This window comes from Martes martes (assembly GCF_963455335.1).
Source record: "Martes martes genome assembly, chromosome: 4".
NCBI classification, from domain to species: Eukaryota; Metazoa; Chordata; class Mammalia; order Carnivora; family Mustelidae; genus Martes; species Martes martes.
This window is the reverse complement of record NC_137891.1, coordinates 4,833,608-4,853,513: the sequence shown is the minus strand read 5'-3', so window position 1 is coordinate 4,853,513 and position 19,906 is coordinate 4,833,608. Positions and strand designations below refer to the sequence as shown.

The 19,906-nt window shown below is 50.5% G+C and overlaps 1 protein-coding gene across 1 annotated transcript in view; it reads right to left on the bottom strand.

The window, feature by feature from the left end:
- The window catches only part of FAM135B (family with sequence similarity 135 member B), a gene marked incomplete at both ends in the record, with an annotated part of 172,254 nt that overhangs the window by 108,456 nt on the left and 43,892 nt on the right, over positions 1-19,906 (bottom strand). The gene's annotated exons all lie outside the window — the stretch shown is intronic.

Below are 19,906 nucleotides of genomic sequence, written 5' to 3'. Positions count from 1 at the left end.
AAACTCTCCATATCCTTGACTATGAATCTTTGATTATGACATTCAATTAACACATGAAACAAAGGACCTCATTTTTACATCATTAATTGTAAAATGATTTAAATTTACATTTTTTGTTTTTTTTTTTTAGATTTGGATTTATTTTTTTGCATTCTTTTAAGTTTTTATTTAAGGAGCACGGGGTGGCTCAGTCGTTACGTGTCTGCCTTCGGCTCAAGTCATAATCCCAGAGTCCTGGGATCGAGTCCGGCATCAGGGTCCTTGCTCAATGGGGAGCTGCTCCCTCCGCATGCTGCTCTCCCTGCTTGTGCTCACACTCTCACCCTCTCTCTCTCTCTGACAAGTAAATAAATAAAATCTTTAAAAAATAAAAAGAAAGGTTTTATTTAAATTCCAGTTGGTTAACATACAGAAACTACCATTTTTATGGGTTATTAAAAGTGAAGTTTGACAGGGGCCGCAACTGACCTTCAAACAAACGTCAAGGGCCAGACTCAGAGCAAGGCTTAGGGGGGAAAGGGTGACAACCATGGCTCTTGACCCTCGAATAGGTTAGGGGAATCACATGGTGGCAGATGGAGAGGGAAGGAAGGATATTGGAGAGAGCGTATGTGCAGAGGTCTGCCAAGAGTTCTTGCTAGGAAGTCAGTCTCTATTTGTGCCTCCTTTAGTGGAGGAGAGAAAAGACATGTCAGCTCCTTTCACCCAGACAGTGCACACCTACTCAGAGAGCCTGATACAGATCCCCACAGTCTGGGAACGAACCAGAGGGCCAGTGCACATTTCAGGCCTCTGCAGGTCAACAGGATAGATGCTAATGTATTAGGATAAGCTTAAGCGTCTGGAATTTGTTGATAGAAAGGAGGCATTGCTTATGGACCAGAGTTGAGGCACGTGGGGAGGAGAGCTGGCCTGGTGCTATTTTAAGGCTGATCCAAGGGGACCACCTGGAAGGACAAGACGACCCCAGCAGGGAACATCTACTGGGCTGAAACATGCCCAGTAGGCGGGCAGAGTCAGCAGGAAGTGCTGGGACTGGGAGCGGCTGGCAGGGGCCCCGAGGGGCCACCACAGGAGCAGCACGGAGCCTTGGCTCAAAGGCAAAGTGATAATGAGGCTAAACAGACCCAGGCACAGATTCTACCCGACCCTTTATTCTCCCAAGCCTCAGTTTCTCCTTCTGTAAGTGGGAGTGTCCTTACAGCCCCAGACTGGTGAGAAGAATAAATCATAATGGTGTATTAGGAGAGTTAGTCTGGAACAGGCCAGTAGGTAGAACTTCGGTACATTAGACTTCAAAGGCTGGACTTTCTTGATGACAAAATTTACCTACAAACAAAGTTCTAGGACAAGCTACAGCCCAGGTGATAGATCAAAGGGTCACTCTCGAAGATGTGTTTGGCTGGAGGCCGGGAGCAAAACTGCATCACGAAGGAGCAAATGGCCCAAAGAAAGAGAAAGAAAACTCATAAATGGGAAATTCACATAAAGGGGAAATAAAAAGGACTAATACCCACATGAAAAGTTGGGTCAACCTCAGGGAAATGCAAGCGAAAACGTGACGCTCGGCGCTACCCCTCTAGGTGTATGGGGAGCACTAGGTGTATCGTGCACTGTGGATGGGAGTTTAAATTGGCATGGTTAGATGCAGTTTTGGTTGTCCTTGTTAAAAAAAAGTTAAGCCCGCGCACCCTGAGACTGATTTAGCATTGGGGCTTCTCGTTATCTCCCCTAGAGAAGCTCTCCCCACTTTTGCATAAGCAGGCATATACACAAATGTTTGTGGAGTCATCTTCTTTTACAAAAGCCCCCCAAATAGTGGCATGCTGGCACATGGGTTAACAGGTGGCTTTCCAAACACACCAGGCTCGTGGTGTTTATGGATCTCCTCCTGCAACAAGTTCCACCCAGGGCCAGTTTTAAGCTGTCTGGAAGTGTCTAAAGCTGGGAAGAGAGGAGCACAGCCAGCTCTGGGAGCTCGTGCAAGCCAACTGCAGCACACCGCTGCCCCCACAGTGTTTGCAAACAGATTTTGTAAAGGTAAGGAAACCCAACACCTACATGTTACCTGGCAGTAAGTAGAGCACGCAAAAAAAAAAAAAAAAAAAAAAAAGGTGGAGACTATATACCTATATACTAACAAACCAGCAATGCTTTCTTCCAGAAGGGGTGGGGTCTTGCCTTTAGATAGTAGTCAAAGATATCTTTAGCCTTCTTTGTAATATGCTCAAGGAGGTCGCTTATGTAACAAAATTAACAATGTAAACATTGAAGTAACATAGCTATATTCCCTATGCGGCAAATGAATGGAATCATTTTATTCCATTGATCACCAATCGATGGCGATTCCTCCATTAATCTCCCTCCTACCATGGCCCTGCACTCTGAGCGAAACAAATCAAGTCCCCTCCCGCAAGCATTAAATACATTGTTACTGAGCGCCTACTTTGTTGCGCAGGAGAACATGGCCATGAGCAAGTTGTACATCAAATTCCCCAGCCTGGGAGAGCTCATAATCGGGTGGTAATCTGCAATGCACAAGGGTGGAAAAGGGAGAAAGGAGGTAATTGCAGGCGTGACACTGGCGATGTCTGGGGTTCCGGGGTGGGTGGGTGGGTCTGCAGGCTGGTACAACACCGGAAGGATCCAGAGTAAAGGAAGGTGGGGGAAGCAAAGGGATGGGCGAGAGAGAAGCCACGGGAGGGGAAAGATCGTGTTAAAGCGCAGAGGAGGGAGAGCAGGGCCTGTGGGGGAGTGCAAGAACCCACTGGGGCTGGAACTTGGCAGGCAAACAGGCTGTGGCGGGGCTGATACCACGCAGGCAGAAGGGCCAGTACTGGGAAGCCGCAAGGCCAGGGCCATGTTGGTAATCAAAATACTTTTGTGACAGAAGCAAACAAAAACACGAAATTTTTCTAAAACAAATCTCCAGATGACAAAGTCTCCCGGAAACTTTTCTAGGATGTGTCCGAGATTCTGCATCCGGCAGAGTCCCGAGGAGGGACCATGACACTGTGGTCTGCAGGAAGGACAGGTTTCCTTCCTGGGAGGGCACTTGGCCCCGCAGGCTGGAAGTCTACCTAAAACAGGGCCCTCCTGACCCACTGATGCTTTCTGAAAAGTCACCCCAGCACTTCCCGCTAAGCCTCTCATTAGCCACTGTCGACTTGAATCCTCATTTCCGTGGGCGCACGTCCAGTTTCTTTGTGAATGAAAACCTCTTTCTTTCTTCCTTCCTCCCACCCTCCCTCCTTCCCTTCCTTTAAATACACTCCCGGCTCAGCCAGCACCATTAGAGCCTTTTCAGCTGTCAATCAAATCTCAGCGCGTCACTTCTCAAAGGAGGCAGAGTCCTGCGCACTGTTCCCCAAGCCTCCACCATCAGGAGAAATCGGTTCACAACAGCCATGAAACCCCCACCTAAGGGGAATCACAAGCCTTGGATAATGGAGGGTTTTCTTCTCATTTTCTACTTTGCACTTTCCCCTCAGAGCCCCTGAAGAATGCACCTGCGGTTGACTGGGACGACCGAGCGGTGAGTGACCTGTACCTTCACTCATTCAATAAATAGTTTCTAAACTCTGCTCAGGTTTGCACCCTTGGCTCTGGACCCTCCGCAGCCTCCGACCCTCCGACCTCTGTCTTGTCTTCTCAGGGCAGGGACCGAAACACCTCATTCTCCAGAGTCATCCCCAGTACGCTTTAACTGACCCCCCTCGGTACTGGGCTCACCTGCAGCCTGTCAGCCCAACAGCTCGGTTCACACACCTGCTTTTGGAATCCAGGTTCCATTTCAAGCATCCTGGGAGCTTCTCCAAGTGTCAGCCAACGTTTTTCTTTCCTTTTAATTTAATGATCATGAAACATCCAATTAACTCAAGTGGCTGTGCACCACTAGCCCCAGCAGTCAGCTGGCGATGTGAGACATCGGCTGTAGCATCGGGCTCCGGAGCGGGGGGGGGGGGGGGGGGGGGGGCACACACAGGGAGCTGAGATGGTCCGAGGTCACACACGTCAGGCCAGAAGTGTAGCCTGGGCACTTGTTAAAGAAATTACACAGTGTCTGGAGCCTTGAAATAAGAGTTTAAAAAGGCCACACTGCTTCTCAGGAGGGAGACACCAACAGGGTACCCTGGAAACCTACTGCAGAGTCCCCGTCATGAAGCATTGCTGAGCTCCCCGGGGGCCATGGGGGTGTGCTAGATTCGGAATCTGTCCAGCCCCGGTTGGGGACATGCAGGCGAGAAAGTAAAGGTACCGTCAAAGACATCTGTTAGGGCAGAGACAAGTGTTATTCTGAATGGGGAAATGCGCAATCAAATGGGGGAGGGGGTGTGTGAGCGAGATTTAAATCTGCAGCGAAATAACCCAGGAGAGGTATGCGTGGCGCCTTACCCTGGATGCCGCTCAGTGTCTGAAGGACAGTAAACACCTGCATTTTGTTTCCTTTGCAACATACTCAACACACTTGACATACCCAACACACTTATCTCTAGCTCGTGGGTTGTTGTTTTTTTTTTTCTTTAAACCTTAGTTTTTCTCCTAATTTCAAGGGGAAAGGCCCCACTTGAGAAACTCAAACATGGTTTGGCAGATTCAAGTGGGTCCTGTTGTCAACTGTCTGTGTTGATGTTCGTTTCCGGTAGCCCACTCCCCCACTGGAGCTGTGTCCACTCAGGTGAGCAGAGAGGGCTCCACATCTTTGAGCAGAAAGGGGCCCAGTGCAGGGGTTTGGACACCGAGGTATTGGAGGGGCTGGAAAGGCCAGAGGGAGGGGGCGTCGGTGTTCACCTCGATTCCGGAAGCTACCGGTGTCCCTGGAGCTCGACCTTGCTGGAAACATTTCCAGCGCGACCAAGGCTGCTGGGAACTCACTCTTGATGCAGGGCGGGAAGCAGGGGCGCGGAGCAAACATTGCCGGGCCTTCTGGGACCTGCTCTGCCCCGCCCTGCTCCTGCAGCTGCCAGGGGCCCCACCAGAGACGCTGGGGAAGAGGAGGCGGTGGTCTCCCTCCTTCCTGCCTTCCGGTTTTCCACCAGTGGCTTCCGGTGGACCGAAGCTCACGGAACCCCATGGGCCTACGTCATTCCGGAGACGCAGGAGGTCACAGAAGGGAAACACAGGGTTGCAGGCCAGAATACGAGGCGTATGTGTGCGTCTGGAATTTTTTTCCGAGTGTTTGTATTTAATGGAATGGGATCCGTGAATATCCTGAGGACAGGAATGGACGATGGTCTGCTGCAGAGCAGATTCACGTCAGTGCCTGATGCGTGTCTGGGGTGGCCCTCGCCGGGACTTTTCTACCCTTCTTTTTCTCTACTGACGTTCCCGGGGCTGAACAGGGAGACCCACACCTGAGGCTCCTGGTCTGAACTGATACCAGCATTTGCCCTCAGAGATGCACCCGCTCGTGGCTGTTTTTATGTCGCTGGTGTCTCTCCTGCCCATCTCCCTTCCAATCCTTCTCTTTGGGGGGGGGGGGTCCTTACGTTTTTTGGTCTAGGCAATACATTCTACGTAGAAGTTAGCCATGGTCCACCCATGGTCTTGCATCATACCAGAAGGTGTGTATGGAGTATCTACCCCTCTACACAAGACTGGTTGTTTTAATTTAATGCAGTAGCTTTGCTACAATTTATGTTCTCTGAGGAGCTTAAGCATCCCTTCCCTACAATTGCCTCCCCCTGTCCTGGGGTCCATCCATGCATCTGCTCTAATCATGATCCAGGCTCAGGTAGGCTGAGGAGGCAAAGACGCATTTCTCAGTCAAACGGCCCGAGCTGTGAAGCAAGGTGCCATCTCTTGTCTCCCTCCGCATTCTAAGTACATGGAGTATTAGAGAACGTGGTCAGGGACACAGCTGATCCCATCAACTGCCTGCCCCGCACCCCCCCCCCCCGTCCCCGGTCTCTGCTTAGACCCTTTCTGCTCTGTGCACCCTGCTCTGAGACTGCGCATTGACGAACACGTACTGGGCACCAGGCACTTTCGGGTTGTTTGCGATCTCAGCCCGTCCTCACAGCCCTGGGAAGTGTGTTCACGAGCACCATCACATGGAAGCATCAGGTGAGACGGGGACAGTCTACATGGCATGATCAAGGTCGCGGGGCGCACAGTGGAGGCGGAATGCAGTCCTGGGTACCAGTCTCCATCTTTGCGCTCCCACAGAAACAGCACCCACAAGGTCGGCATGCTTCCTCCCGTTGCAAAATTCAAAACTACAAAATGGTGCTTTCTGTTATTCTCAACTGTCCCAAATCTCTGGCCACGGTGGACCGGTCACACGAGCTCCCGATAGGGAAAGGCGCCCTCTGCACGGCGCCTCTGCACGGCTCCCTCCCTGCCTCTTGGGCAACAGCTCTGCTTCCCTCGGAGCTAAGGAGTGACTGATCAAAACATCTTACAGCAAGATCCAGGCAAGGCAACAGGGAGTGCGGTTTACCGTGGAAGGACCCGAGCCGCTCTTCAGGCTGACGCTCCCTATCTCATTGTCCCCATCCCTCACTTAACTCAGCAATGCCACGAACACTGCTTGTTAGCTCTCCCATTTTACAGAGGGGAAACTTGGGGCTGGCAGAAGGACCCTGCCAGCCTTTGTCCTCATGGAATCCAAAATCAAGGCAGGAGAAGTAAATGTGCGCCACGCTGGGGTTGGGCCAAGATGCAAACTCAACTCAGCTGCCTTCATCCTCATTATACATGGTTGCTTACCACAGGTGGCGGGGCCTCTCTGCACCCCCGTACCTGCTGTGCGCTCTTGTGATCTGCAAAATGTTTCAAATATCTGCTGTTTGTTACACAGACTTTTCATAAAATGCCCCATGCCGAGCCAGCTGATATTAGCCTGAATCTGAACAAGCAAGTGGGCTGAAAAGCGGCTGGATCCGGGTAGCTATATTTAGCCCAGGAGACCAACAAGCCTTCCGGAAAAGGTTGGGACCTCAAAAGGTCACTTATGTGCACACTCATTAACGTTACTAGGCGCTTGGTTCTTGTACGACATTTCTCAGCCAATAACGACACGGGCAGAACTTGGCACAGAATGTTCTTCACTTTGTCCTCTACAAGAAACAGCACTGAAATCAGACCATGCAGCCTCATGGAGAGGTTAAGTAAGTCACCCGAGGCCCAGCACGTGGAAAATTAGGAAGGAAGAAAAAAGATAGAGCTCCTGGCCTAATTAATGAAATGCCAACTTCTGTGATAAACACAAATAAAAGAGACAAGCTGTGGAATCATCTCAACTTCGGCTACATACAGAGACCGGAAAGAGAGGAGTTTAGAAGGAAACATGGGAAGAGCGGGGGGGGGGGGGGGGTGGGCAGGGAGAGGTGATAGGAAGAAAGAGAGGGAAAGAAAACAATTTGAACAGATAATCCCCTGAACGCTTTGCTTATGTGATGCCTAGATGGTGGCATGATGGGTTCTTCACGTTCCTGCACTTTTGGTTTTAAATAGATTCTCAGTGAACATGCATGTGTTTTGCAATGAGGAGAAACCCACCCAAAGGGCCCACCTGCCTAATGAGAGAAGGGGGATCAGACATGTGGAAAGCCCCACATGCTCGCAGCACTGGAAGAGGATTTTAGCCACGTGGCTGTAGATCAGGGACTCCTAAAAAGCCCCTGGCCCATCCTCTGGGGAGGTGGGAGGGTGGGGAGCTGGCTGGGTAAACAGTGCTAAGGTGACACATGCAACTTCAGAGTCCTCTTAACCAAATTTAGCTTGAAGGATGACCGGCAGGTCCTTCTAACACTTTGATCAGAGTCCTTAAAGTACGGTGGACCCGAATCGTCAGGCAGCCTCCTCTGCAGTCTTCAGAGACATGTGCTTTAAAATTAAAGGGATGTTAAGAAAATTCTCCTTTACTAAATATCTGTATTCATGAGAAAGCAGAAAGTTCGACTCGTACCGACGTCAACAAGAAAGAAAACTCAAATCGTAACCCAACGGCATTTCTCGCTTCAAGGATGGCTTAATTCATCGGCTCAGGGATGAAACCCAAAACGCTGATGTTCTTTGGGCTTTCTCTTTGTCCAGCTCCTTCTACCATTGTGTGGACAGCCCCAGATTCTAGCACAGAGAAATGGACACAGCAGTATCAAAACTCACTCTCTCTGCACCCCAACATCCAGAAGAGAGACGGAAGACAGGTCCCTCCCTGGACCAGGACCAAGGGATTGTTGATTGGTGTCAGCTCATCAGAGCCAAGCCCGCAGCTGGGAATTAAATCAATAAGCCACGCGGCTGAGAAGACGGGAGATGGGTATTTCACTAGGAAAAGTAGGGTTCCGTGGGCAGAAAAAGGGGGGATTGAATCCAAGGAGTCAACTGCCACGACAACACCATGTGCTATGCTGGCCATGTCACGGTGCTTCATCTGTTTGGTTGAACTACAAAATGAGGCCTCTTCTTCACCAGGGGAAATTAAAACTCAGGAACCTTGAATGAACTCCTCACTAGTCAAATGGTGAATGGAGGGCCTTCCTCACAATGGGACAAACATTTTGCCCAAAAAGAAGAGTTAGACCATGGCAGGTCCTCACACACTCGGTTCAACTCTAAAGTCCCACCTTTGCTGCTACACTCCTTGGGTCAGGAACCCCTTGGCCTTGGTCCCTCACATGCAGAAGCCCAAGAAGGACTGGCACCCGATGAGGTAAAGGTTCCTGAGGGACGGACGTCTCAGACAGCATTTCTAGGTGAGAGGGACAGTCTAGCCTGTTAAGAATGGTACGAGTCCCCCCTCGCCCAAAAAAGAGAAAGAGAGAGAGAGAGAGAGAAGAAGGGTACCAGTCTGAGACCCAGCGTGTGTGTCCCCATGGTGGCTTTGACATTGACTCTCGGGAGCTACTACATTACAGAGACAAGTCCTCTGACCTACGAACAGGGCAGCTGGCCCTGATAGAAACCAGTGGGAGATGGTCCTGTGCGGAAAATACACAGGGTGGCATGGTTCCTGCCTTCATTGAGCTTGAAGGTGCAGGGACCAAGACAAGAGCTGAGTGTTTTCACACTAATACATGACAGCGGTGATGGATGCCGGGGAGCAGAGGGACGGGGCACTCAGCCAGGCCAGGGGAGACTTCTGGAAAGCAAGTGGCCTGTGGGCAAAGTTGTGAAGGCAAGTGGGAGTGAAGGGGCAAAGGGCAGGGGAGACAGAGGGAGATACATGCAAGTGTCCTATACTCTAGCCCCAGCACATTGGAGGGAGTGTTAAACCACAGGCTACATGGTCAGAAACATTAAGAATCCTACAGGACATTCAGATAAAACATTAAAAAAGATTATAAGTGGTGAGATTATGCCTGCCTGGAGGATAAAAGGCTCTGTGGAAGTAGGAAGAGGAAACGGAGCTGGGGAGTTTGATGATCCAGTAGGACTCCACCAGGGAAACATGGAAGGGGGATCGGCCCCTGGGGAGGGGGTTGCAGACAGAGCAGGAAGCCGTCCAGACCAAGCAGGGCATGCGTCAGGGGATGATTCGGGAAGTTTGATTTCAAGGACCTTGAACCCAAAATTTAGAAATTTACTGCCAACAGATGCTTCCCTTCCCTATCAGAAACCTCTCTCTACCTTTGGCCCCGAGACAGAGACCGCCTCTTTGAGACATAGTCCCTCCCTGGTCTTTTTCTTTCGATTCCTCCTTGAGCCTCCTCATGAGCCTCTTTTCATGTGCCCACCCCCGAACGTTCAACCAGCCCCAGAAACCTCCACGTCTAACTCTGCTCCGCTGGCTTTAACCTCTGGCTGTTTGCTGGTGGCTCCGCCTGACTTAACCACAGCTCAGATCTTCCCGGGAGCTGGCTCGGACTCCCCTGCACCCAGGCATTTGTGCACGCTGTCATACTGAATTATTTTTAGGCGATGGAATCCCTTCTCCTCCCTCCCAACTCAATCTTATATGGAAGTCGAATCTATAAAATGTGGAAGCACGGTTTTATTAACGTCATTTAGTTCATATATTGCAACTGTATTACATCTGCGCAAGGAAATGAAACCAAGAAGCCATTCCGTTTGACACATAAGCTTGAAATCAACAGCTCAGGGGGCACAGGGAAGCTTTGCTTTTCCCCTGATTGCCTAAGATACAGTATATTTAACATTTACAGTAATTACTGTTTATAAGAGTCGGTGTGATAAATGCCCGATTGCTCCTATCCCCATCCCCCAACACTGGTTTTGGTTCTGCTTTTCATTTTAATTCCCAAGATCTCTATCTGCTTCGATATTTCAAGAGCCTTGAAAGTGACTGGAAAACAAAGGTTTGTCATCGATTTTTGTTGGAAAGTTCCATCTCTAATTTTATCTAACCAATGCTCACGCTCTTCCTCATGAATATTAAAGTCAAATATGAAGGAAGGGGAGCTGGGAGTAAGTGCTGACGCTGCACACGGTGCCATATTATCATGACCTGAGCTGCCGTCTGTTGTCACATCGTGGAGCCAATCTGTGCTGAGCAGCTGCGGCATCCGGGCCTGGCATCCGTGCCCCCAACATGCGGGAGCCACAGGGGGGTGCTTGCCAGCACCAGGTCACGTGATCGGACCTGTGCACCTGCTGCGTCTCTCCCACAACGACGTGCGGCTCAAAGATGGCCAGAGAGAAAAGCAAGTCCGGCACGGGCTGATGACAGTGACGAGGAGGAGGACAGCGGCTGACATTTTGAGCACTACTCCTTGTGGACTCGCGTGACCTAACTGAATCTTCAGCGTGACCCTGTGAGGGAGGCTCTGCCTTGCTATCATTTCCATGTGGAGAAACTGAGGCACCAGACACTTGCTTCACTGTTTTAAAGAGGCGGAACCAGGACTCAAACCCAGATAGACAGGAACAGACTGAGATAACAATACAAACGTTTCATTCGCTGCCTCTCTCATAAAAGTTTAAAAAATTTAAATTTCAACTGGGATGGCGTATGCAATGCTCTTTAAGCCCGTCCATGGAACACGGGCCCGGCAGCCCTCGCAGGCCTGGTGTGTCACGACTCGGCGAATGACTGGCGGCCACCGGGGTCTATAAGGAGCAGGGTCAGTGAGGCGTCGGAGCCCAGGGAAGAAGAACGGGGGCCTGAGCCACAGCTTTGTCAGGAGGCGTGGAGGGACCCCAGAGAGCTGAGGAGGAGCAAGTCCCAACTGATGGGACTTGAAATCTGATCCAGTGTGGAGGTGGGGGCCGGGGCGGAAGTCGAGGTGAAGTGCACGCCCCTCCTGCCGGGCCTGCTGGGTGGCAGGGCCATTTCTCAGCACAGCTGCTGTCCTCCTCCAGCTGCTGCTTGTCGCAGGCCCTGTTCTCAGCACGGTGGGGGAGGAGGGGCCACACAGACCTGCCAGACTCACTGGGTTCGAATCCCGGCTCCATGACCTTGTGTCTGGGGGGCCGTGAGAAAGTCCGTGAGCTTCTCCCCGCCTAAATTTCCTCTTCTGCAAAAAGGGATCGATCACCTATAAGAGGTGTAATGAGTTAAGTACAGTCCCATATATAAAATATTCAAAATATTCTCTTTCCTGGCACGTAGAAGGCACTTGGTAATGACTTACCCAAGGGGGCGTTATTATTACATCTTAGAGGAGACACAGACAATAAATGAGGACATCATACCATCGGCTGAGGTTGTCCGAAGAAAAGTCAAGCAGAGTAGGGAACGGAGTGACAACGGGAAACCTGTTTAGGAACTTGAGGCAAGAGGTCTCTCTGAGGAAGTGCCATTGAGCTGACCCCTGGGATAGCGAATCTGGCCCTAGGTGGAGGGACCCCCAAGTCCAGGAGCTCTGGGCTGGGAATGGGCATGGTGCATCCAAGGAGAAGTAAGAGGGGTGGGACAGAGGGGCAGAAGATGAGGGGGAGGGGCAGGTCTCAGATCAGATCACACATCGCCAACCAGCACCTGCCAATGAGTTTGCATTTCTTGCCAAGGTACACAAGAAGCCATGCAGTGTTGCAGGTAAGAGCCAGACTGGAATGAGATCCTGACCCCACCTCTTCCCGGGGGTTTCCGTCAGGATCTTCAACTGGAAAGTGGGGATGATATCAGTACCTCCCCTCTAGAGTCGTTGTGAAGAAGTAAATATTTGCAAAGTGAAGGAACAGCTCCCGGTGCCTATCAGGCATCCGTAAGCCTTAGCTGCCCCTGCCACTGGCCACTGCCCCTACCCCGCTCATCGTCATCATCTGTGGATTCTGAGCTGGAAACCAACACCATCTGGATTATCCACAAGTAAAAAGTAGTCCTCTGGCTCCCGTGAGCAGGTTATAAAGGTGGGACTTGGGCGGTAGTGAAGTGACCCGCGGGAGGGCTGAGAGACCACTACATTGCACAGAGACGGAAGCAGTGGCTGATGGTTCCGTGCACGGAGATTTCATACATATTCCATGAGAATATGTACATGCTGGGTCAAGCTAAGTCAAGTCTTTACAGTCTGCTGCCTGACTGAAGTAGAAGTACTATTACCAAAAAGGAATGAAAAAAAAAAAAAAAAGGCAACGTCAAAAGAACACAACTCTCACACTCTTCCTTCAAGCACATTCCGAGTAAAAGACTTGAGAGGCAGTGCATTCCTCTTGGCTTCTCCCTTGAGATAGTCCCAGTTAGCTAACAAGACAATGTGGGAAATGCGGTTTCTGCAACGGCCAAATACAATATAGATGTGAAAAAAGTAAGAGGAGCATTTTCTGTTAATTTTCCCGCATGAGAACATTTTTTAACATAATCCCATCCTCTTATCTCTGGCTGTCTTTGGAAAGAAGGGACATACTGGACAGATGCACTGAAAGCTAATCTGTGGGAATTCCTGAGCTAGTAAGCCCTCTCTCCGGGACAACCCTGCTCTGGTTTAAAATGTATCTCGTTCCACCTGCTGGCCTCTGTGGGAGAATTTTTCTCTGTACCGTTGTCCCAGGTAATATTTTCCTAATTTTTTTACTGGGCACGCATAAATAGGGCAATGAATCAGAGGCACTCTATAAAACCAAGAGTAACTTTGAATCGTGCTCTTTCAAGAAATAAAAATGGCTCGCAGTACAGTGTGACTGTTCAGACATTGAGTTGAGAGCTTTACGGCTACCAATGGATTTAGTGTGGCCAATTACCTAACTTCAGTTATTTCTATTAAAACGTGGATGATTTTTACTATATCCCCAGACTACCTCTACTGGCATTACTTTATACTTCCTTGCAATAATTTGTTCTGCTTTAAAATTTAACTTAAACGCGAATCAGCATCATTGTCTTCAATAAAAACAAAGCCGTTGTTGCTTTCCATACCTTGGAGAGACTGGTGGAACGTAAGATTCACAATGGGGTGATTCACAATGGAATAAGTATAGCTCAGGGACTCTGTTTACAGTGGCATGGGGACGGAACCCACGCACATCCACACCAGATGGAAAATGGGCTTTTGACTTTGGACAACCACAGCTTAGCTCCAAAAATCCTGGTGCTCTGGGCTGAGCCATAAGGGTAACACAGCCTAGAAAACATCTCACACTTTGAACTGAAACAGAGATAATGCGACACTGTTAACTAAACAGCCAGTCTCGTATCACACACTCAGTTTAGATGTTGTCAGCACCAATCATGAGTCTTTCAAACACTTTATGGAAGCTTGCTGCCTTTTGCCTTAAAACCCTGCCTCCTGCCTGCACCTCAGAGCATGCCCAATTTCGGCTATCTCTATCTCCTGGATTGCAATCCCTAAGATCCCAAATGAATGCACTGTGGTGCATTGCAATGTGTCTTTCCTTATTTGGGAAAACAAATGAGTGTCTTTAAAGTTTAGCCAGATACAGGTAACGGAGGTGATCCTACCCCTTCCTTCTCTTCTTTCTTAAAAAAAATTTTTTTTTTTAATTAGCAAAGGTTTATTATCCTAAAACACATTTTTTTTCTTGCATTAAATACAGTCTTGAAAGGAAATTGAAAATGAAGGAAGTTTTCCATGGAAAGTACTATTCAGGAGCATTATCTCCTAGGTCTGCTAAATTCATCTTGATTATTCCCAGCAGTCTCGGGACAAAGGCTGATAGTGGCAGAGGATCAATCGGTCTCTTCTTTCCTGGAGACAAAGCTAGGATTGTACCCACTTTGGGGGCTACTCTTCTCAGTGTCTGCTTCTCAGGTGTGGCTATATAAATTCTAGGAAATGAGATGTAGGAACGTCACTCCCTCCCTGCTCCCCCCAGGAAAAGGCAAGGACTGCCCACCTCACTCTGCTGTTCCTTCCCCCCCAGCCTGTGGTTTGCGTGCCACGGCCACAGCTCCGGAAGTCAGCCTGGACCCTAAGGGGGTCTCGGAGTACGCTTGTCAGGACACAGAAGCAGAAAGACAACCGGAGCTGGGGTCTGATGGCCACATGACGACACCGTACCAGTGTGGTCTGCCCGCATCTGGAGTTTAATGTGAGTGAAAAATCATCTTTTATCTGGCTTCAGCCCCGATATGTCCTATCCGCATCACTCACAATCCCATACAATTACTAAGCAATATCGGTGTTAACGCCACACTGTGGGAAGTGCCGATGTCAGCCTTTAAGCGTGCTGTGAGGTACAAATGATGATCCCCATCCTACAGATGAAAGACCTGAAATTCAGGAAGATCAAGTGACTTGCCCGAAGGCACAAAGCCTGTAAGAGACCGAGCGGAGATGTGAGTCCAGCTTGCCCCGCCTTCAAAGCCCCTTAGAAGCGGACTATTCTGTCTCTGACACAAGGCCTAGTTGGTCCTATTGGCGTGGGTGAAACTTAGTTCTCAAAATAAACGTGGAAACAGAAAATTCCACTTTTTTATTATTGAAATGGCCACTGACTCAACTTGTCCAGTAATTCTGGACTGTGCCCCGTATGTAGGACACTGGCCCGTCAACACGGACAGCTTTATGACTTGGCCATGATTGTCAGGATGCCTGGAACACATTGGTCATATCTCATCTTTATAAATGTTACACTGCATCTGCAAAGACCTTGTAGGTAGACTGCCTTACTTTGCGACCTTTCCTGAGTAGGCAGAAACATCACAACTATTCACAAATAGTTATTTGGAGCTAATTAATAGTTATTATTAATTAGTTATTTATTAATAATTAATAGTTATAACTATTCACAAATAGTTATTTGGAGCTAATTAATTTAAAAAAAACAAATTTTCGGGGTGCCCGGGTGGCTCAGTCAGTTAAGTGTCCGACTCTTGATTTCGGCTCGGGTCATGATCTCAGGGTCATGGGATCGAGCCCCGTGTCGGGCTCCGCACTGAGTATGGAGTCTGCTTGGGATTCTCTCTCTCTCTCCCCCCTTCTCAGCTCGGCTCCCCCACCCTGCTTGTGCACACACATGTGCGTGCTCACTCTCTCTCTCTCTCTAAATAAAAAATAATAAAATAAAAACAAATTTTACAGAAAAAGATGTGTATTTAATGGGAAATGGGTACATTTCTGGGGTCACCAGAAGTGAGAGTGCCTGGGGCCGGGCGGATGGAGGCTCTGGAGTAGCCCCAGGACCCAGTGTGGGGGTTGCAGCATCTTCTTCAGCAGGAATTTGGCCTCGAGAATGCTCCCCCACCCTCCATCCCAGGGGTTCGGATATACTCATCCCTGATCCCTTGGATTAAAACAAACACACACACACACACACACACACACACACACACACACACACGTCATGGGGGCACAAATTCCCTCATTTTCACTGTGGAAATACTGGACGGGACAGACTTGACTGCTGCTTATGGTGGAAGGACACACTGCCCTGGGCCCGGGCAGGGCGCTTGTCCCGGAGAGCTGGGACCCCCCACAGAGGGATCCCTGCTGCTTCTGGCAGTTCCTATTTTGTGGGCTCAACCACCTCGGCTGGCTCAGAAACAAATACTTCTTTGCACGATTACACGTCTTCCATCGGCACCAGGTGGAAATGCACCATGGGCAGCTCCAGCACGAGGACCCTCTGCCACAGGTCCACCCTCCGGGACACGGTCCTTTATGTTATGGCCACAAGACTTCAGAATTTCTTCACGTAGCTGTAAGTCACGGAACAGAGAAGATGAAACCATCCAATCATCTGCCACTGAGGACTAACTTACTAGCTACCGTGACGGATTCAAGGTTCTCAGGGAGCACCAAGTTCATCTTGGGTGTCGCCGCGCCGGTTTCCTCTTCAGGACTTTCTCGGGTTCCCATCTCATCTCCCTTTTAGAGCTGACTTAGGAGGTGTGGGAGGGGACATCTAGAAACTGGATCCCTCAGGGATCCCACAGGATGTGGTCCCCACGCACAGAGGCCTGGGGGGGGGTCCCTCCCCTCTCAGACATCCCCCACACGGACACCCCCAGTTCCACACATCTTGGTTCATTCTCAGACCCTCAGAGACCATTTGGCCAAATCAGAGGGAGGTTGTCTGGCCTCTTGACCACTTTGTTATTTTCCAAATAATTATCTTTTTTTTTTCTTTTTTTAACAACAGCTTAATGACTCTTCATTAAGAACCAAAACCAGCATACTTTTCCTTTGAGATACCTCCTCCCTGTTATCGCTGAGTCTTTGAGAGCTCACTGTGTTTTTAATTGCATGGATTTCAGCTCCTTTCTTTCTTTCTTTGATCCAAGCTTCACTCCCCGGTCTCTCATTCAGCAGCTCAGTAAATGTACAGGGAACACCGGCCATGTTCCAGGCGCTGGAACAGGCACCAGGAAGCCAGAACAGAATTAGATCACGTGGTGCCAGCGTTGTGTCATCTTCCACATGGACGATCTGGGTATCTCCCTAACTAGCCACACACACACAAAAAATACTCACGATAAAAAGTGGCCTCATGGGACACCTGGGTGGCTCCGTGGGTTAAAGCCTCTGCCTTCGGCTCAGGTCATGATCCCAGGGTCCTGGGATCGAGCCCCGCATCAGGCTCTCTGCTCAGCGGGGAGTCTGCTTCCCTTCCTCTCTCTCTGCCTGCCTCTCTGCCTACTTGTGATTTCTGTCAAATAAATAAATAAAATCTTAAAAAAAAAAAAAAAGTGGCCTCATTTCCGTAAGACTGGAAGGACTAGGAGTCGGTGTGTACTGTCTTACAATGTCTTCTCCATTGCCAAGGACTCAAACCATGCTGGAAACCCCGGCTCGGAACCTCCAGTGATGAGACTTCACCAGGGAAGACAGCATTTGTGGGGGGGGGGGGGCGCTCTGGGAATTCAGAGACTCCAGCAACTGTGTGGGGCACGTAGGAGACACGCAAGGAGCATTTACAGAATAAGCAAAAACCCATCAGGGCCACTGCTTCAGTCCCTATAAATTCCACCCTTGTCTGCTGATTCTGGCTTCTTCGATAAAACTAAAAATAGCCACCGTGTACTGAGGGCTTGGGAGGTCAACCTCCCTTTCATAATAGCCACATTTTTAATTCTCGCGACTCCACTTAGAAGGGGTGAGGAGGATGACTCCCATTTTACAGAGGAGGAAGATGAGGCCCGGGGAAGGCAGCAGCAGGTTCTAGGTCACCCGGTGTGAGTGGGACCCAGCCGGCTGGTGCAGAGCGCGTGTGTGGTGCCCTAGAGACTGACGTTGTTCTCTCCCCGACCCACAAGGAAGGCCTCTCTGAAGCTTGTGTCCCATCGTCTCTGCCAGATGCATCAGGGGTCCTTCCTCGCCCCGTGTCTGTGGGTGCCCATCCCTAAACCAGGCTCACCCGGTGCAAGCTGGCCCCACCCAGGTGCAGGCCGGTGGCACTGCTGCCCAGAGGAGGGGTCTTACTCTGTGTGGGGGAAATAGCAGGGCAGGGGCGCCAATGTCAGGGGGCCTGAGGCCCTGAGGACCTTCTGGGGAGCTCTCCTTGCTCTCTGAACACAAAAAGATTTGCCCTGACAGCCCCAGGCCAGAAGTCAAGACCCCTGGAGTCTGGGTGTGCCTGGTGGAGTCAGACCTGGGAAGAGAGCACTGAGGCCACCCCCGTCCCCCAGAGAGGCTGTCCAAGCCCTGAGCAGCCTGGCCCTTCTCCCCCCGGGCCCTCATCACTCTCTCTGTCATTGTCACTCAGTTCCTGCACTGCCGCGTCTCAGCTTGGAGAGACCAGGGTCTACCAGCAAGCTCTGCTTCCTCGGCCTCTCACACAGCCAACTTTCAGAAACTGGGGTCTGACGCTGAGTGTCTCTGCAGAATGCACACGGGCTCTAGGGTGGGTTAGGAGATTATTCCTGCCAAACGTGGTGGGCATCGAAGCAAGGCGGCCACATGTGTATGCACGTGGGGGCTCCCAGGGTATCCATGCCCATCACCCGAGACCCCAAATAGCCATACGGGGTTGTTTCTATCTCTAATACTCCATTTATAGAGGGGGCTACACACAGAGGCCCCTGACCCAGGGTCACAAGGAACCCAGGTGAACTCAGGTCTGGCTAACTTCACACTCGACTTCCTACAGTACAACTAATGGTATACAACTTCTAGCGGTTTCTGGAAACAGTTGATAAAGCAGCAGACCCAGAGACGAGGGCTTGTGTGCTGGTGACTCATTATGGATGTGCTCCAGTAAGAGCAGCACGGGGAACACAGGGCAGGGAAAGGCAGGGGTCGGGGGGAGGCAGACATGGGTGCATTTCAGCAAAGGTCCCCCAAGAAGGGGGTCAGCCTAATCCTGCAGGGGACTCTAGGACATGAGTACATCTCAGCTTGTCCCATCCTGGGACAAGGCTTCCCTGTCCCTGTACTAAGAATCACGGGTGCGGACAGAGGTGGGGACAATGGCAAGGGACAGTGGGATTCAAAGGCTCAGGCAAGTTCCAATCTTGAACAAAGTGCTTGCAGCAGCCAGTGGTGGTCCTCCTTCCTGCAGCCTGTGGTGGTCCTGCAAAGCCAAGTTACAGGCGCCGCGGAAGGAGAGCACACTGCAAGGGTGTGGGAGACGCATGGCAACGGGGAAGGTACGTGTGTGTGTGTGTGTGTGTGTGTGTACACGCAGTTGTGAGAAGGATGCTCAGAAGGGGAGCTGGTCATTTCGACGCGGTGGGACAATGTCTTCCCAGGAGCTGCATCGGCTCTTTCTGCCAATGTCCCGGACCTGAGCGGGAGGGGAGGAGGGATGGGCATTCAGAGTGAAAGGAACAGCGAGAGCAGAGGCCGAGACAGAGCTGCCTGGAGAGGGCTTCCAGAGGAGGGCCTTGTAGGGCAAGCAGGCTTAAAGATGCCATCTCGAGGACAAAGCGGGGGTGACACCGGGCTTGGCCCAGTGACAGGGGTCACAGGGCTAGCTGGCAGAGCAGACTCCTGTCCTGCCCGGGGGGGTCAAAAGTGAGGGACCCAGGCTTCAGCAGTTCTGAGCTGACTGCTGCTCTCAGAGGCTGAGCAGGTGGGAGCAGATTGTACAAGTCTCGGCTTCACCAGAGTCATCCTTCTGGTGGCCCCGAGCTGTGCTCTCCTCCGGCCCCAGGGGGCTGCTCAGAGCCCAGGAGCACGACTGTTGAACCTGCTTAGTATTCCCCATGAAAACAGGCATATTTGATTGTTAGGTGCATTTTAACGGACCCTGAAAAGAAATTAGATTAATTCATTTGAGGAATAAATGCCCCCCCAGCCCCCTCCATGATGAAACTCTTAAATACTTCTACTTAATGGAAATCACCTCTCGAAACAGCACAAAAACTAATCATGGTAATTTTTATACATTTCCACGATTTCCCATGCTATCTTCTCTCGGGCTTCGACGAGCCGTGACGACCGGGTGCATTTTTTGTGCCCAGCTCAACAGCCTGAGGTTGTCCTCCCTGACTTCAGCGGTCATCCCCTCCCTGCCCCAGGAGAACATTTTCTAACACCTCCAGGGAGTAAGAGACAGCAAAAGCTATAACACAGCACCATCGTGGTGGAAGGAAATTGTCACAATTAAGCAAGTATAATACTTATTCATAGGCCTGGACATGTCAATTACTCGCAGC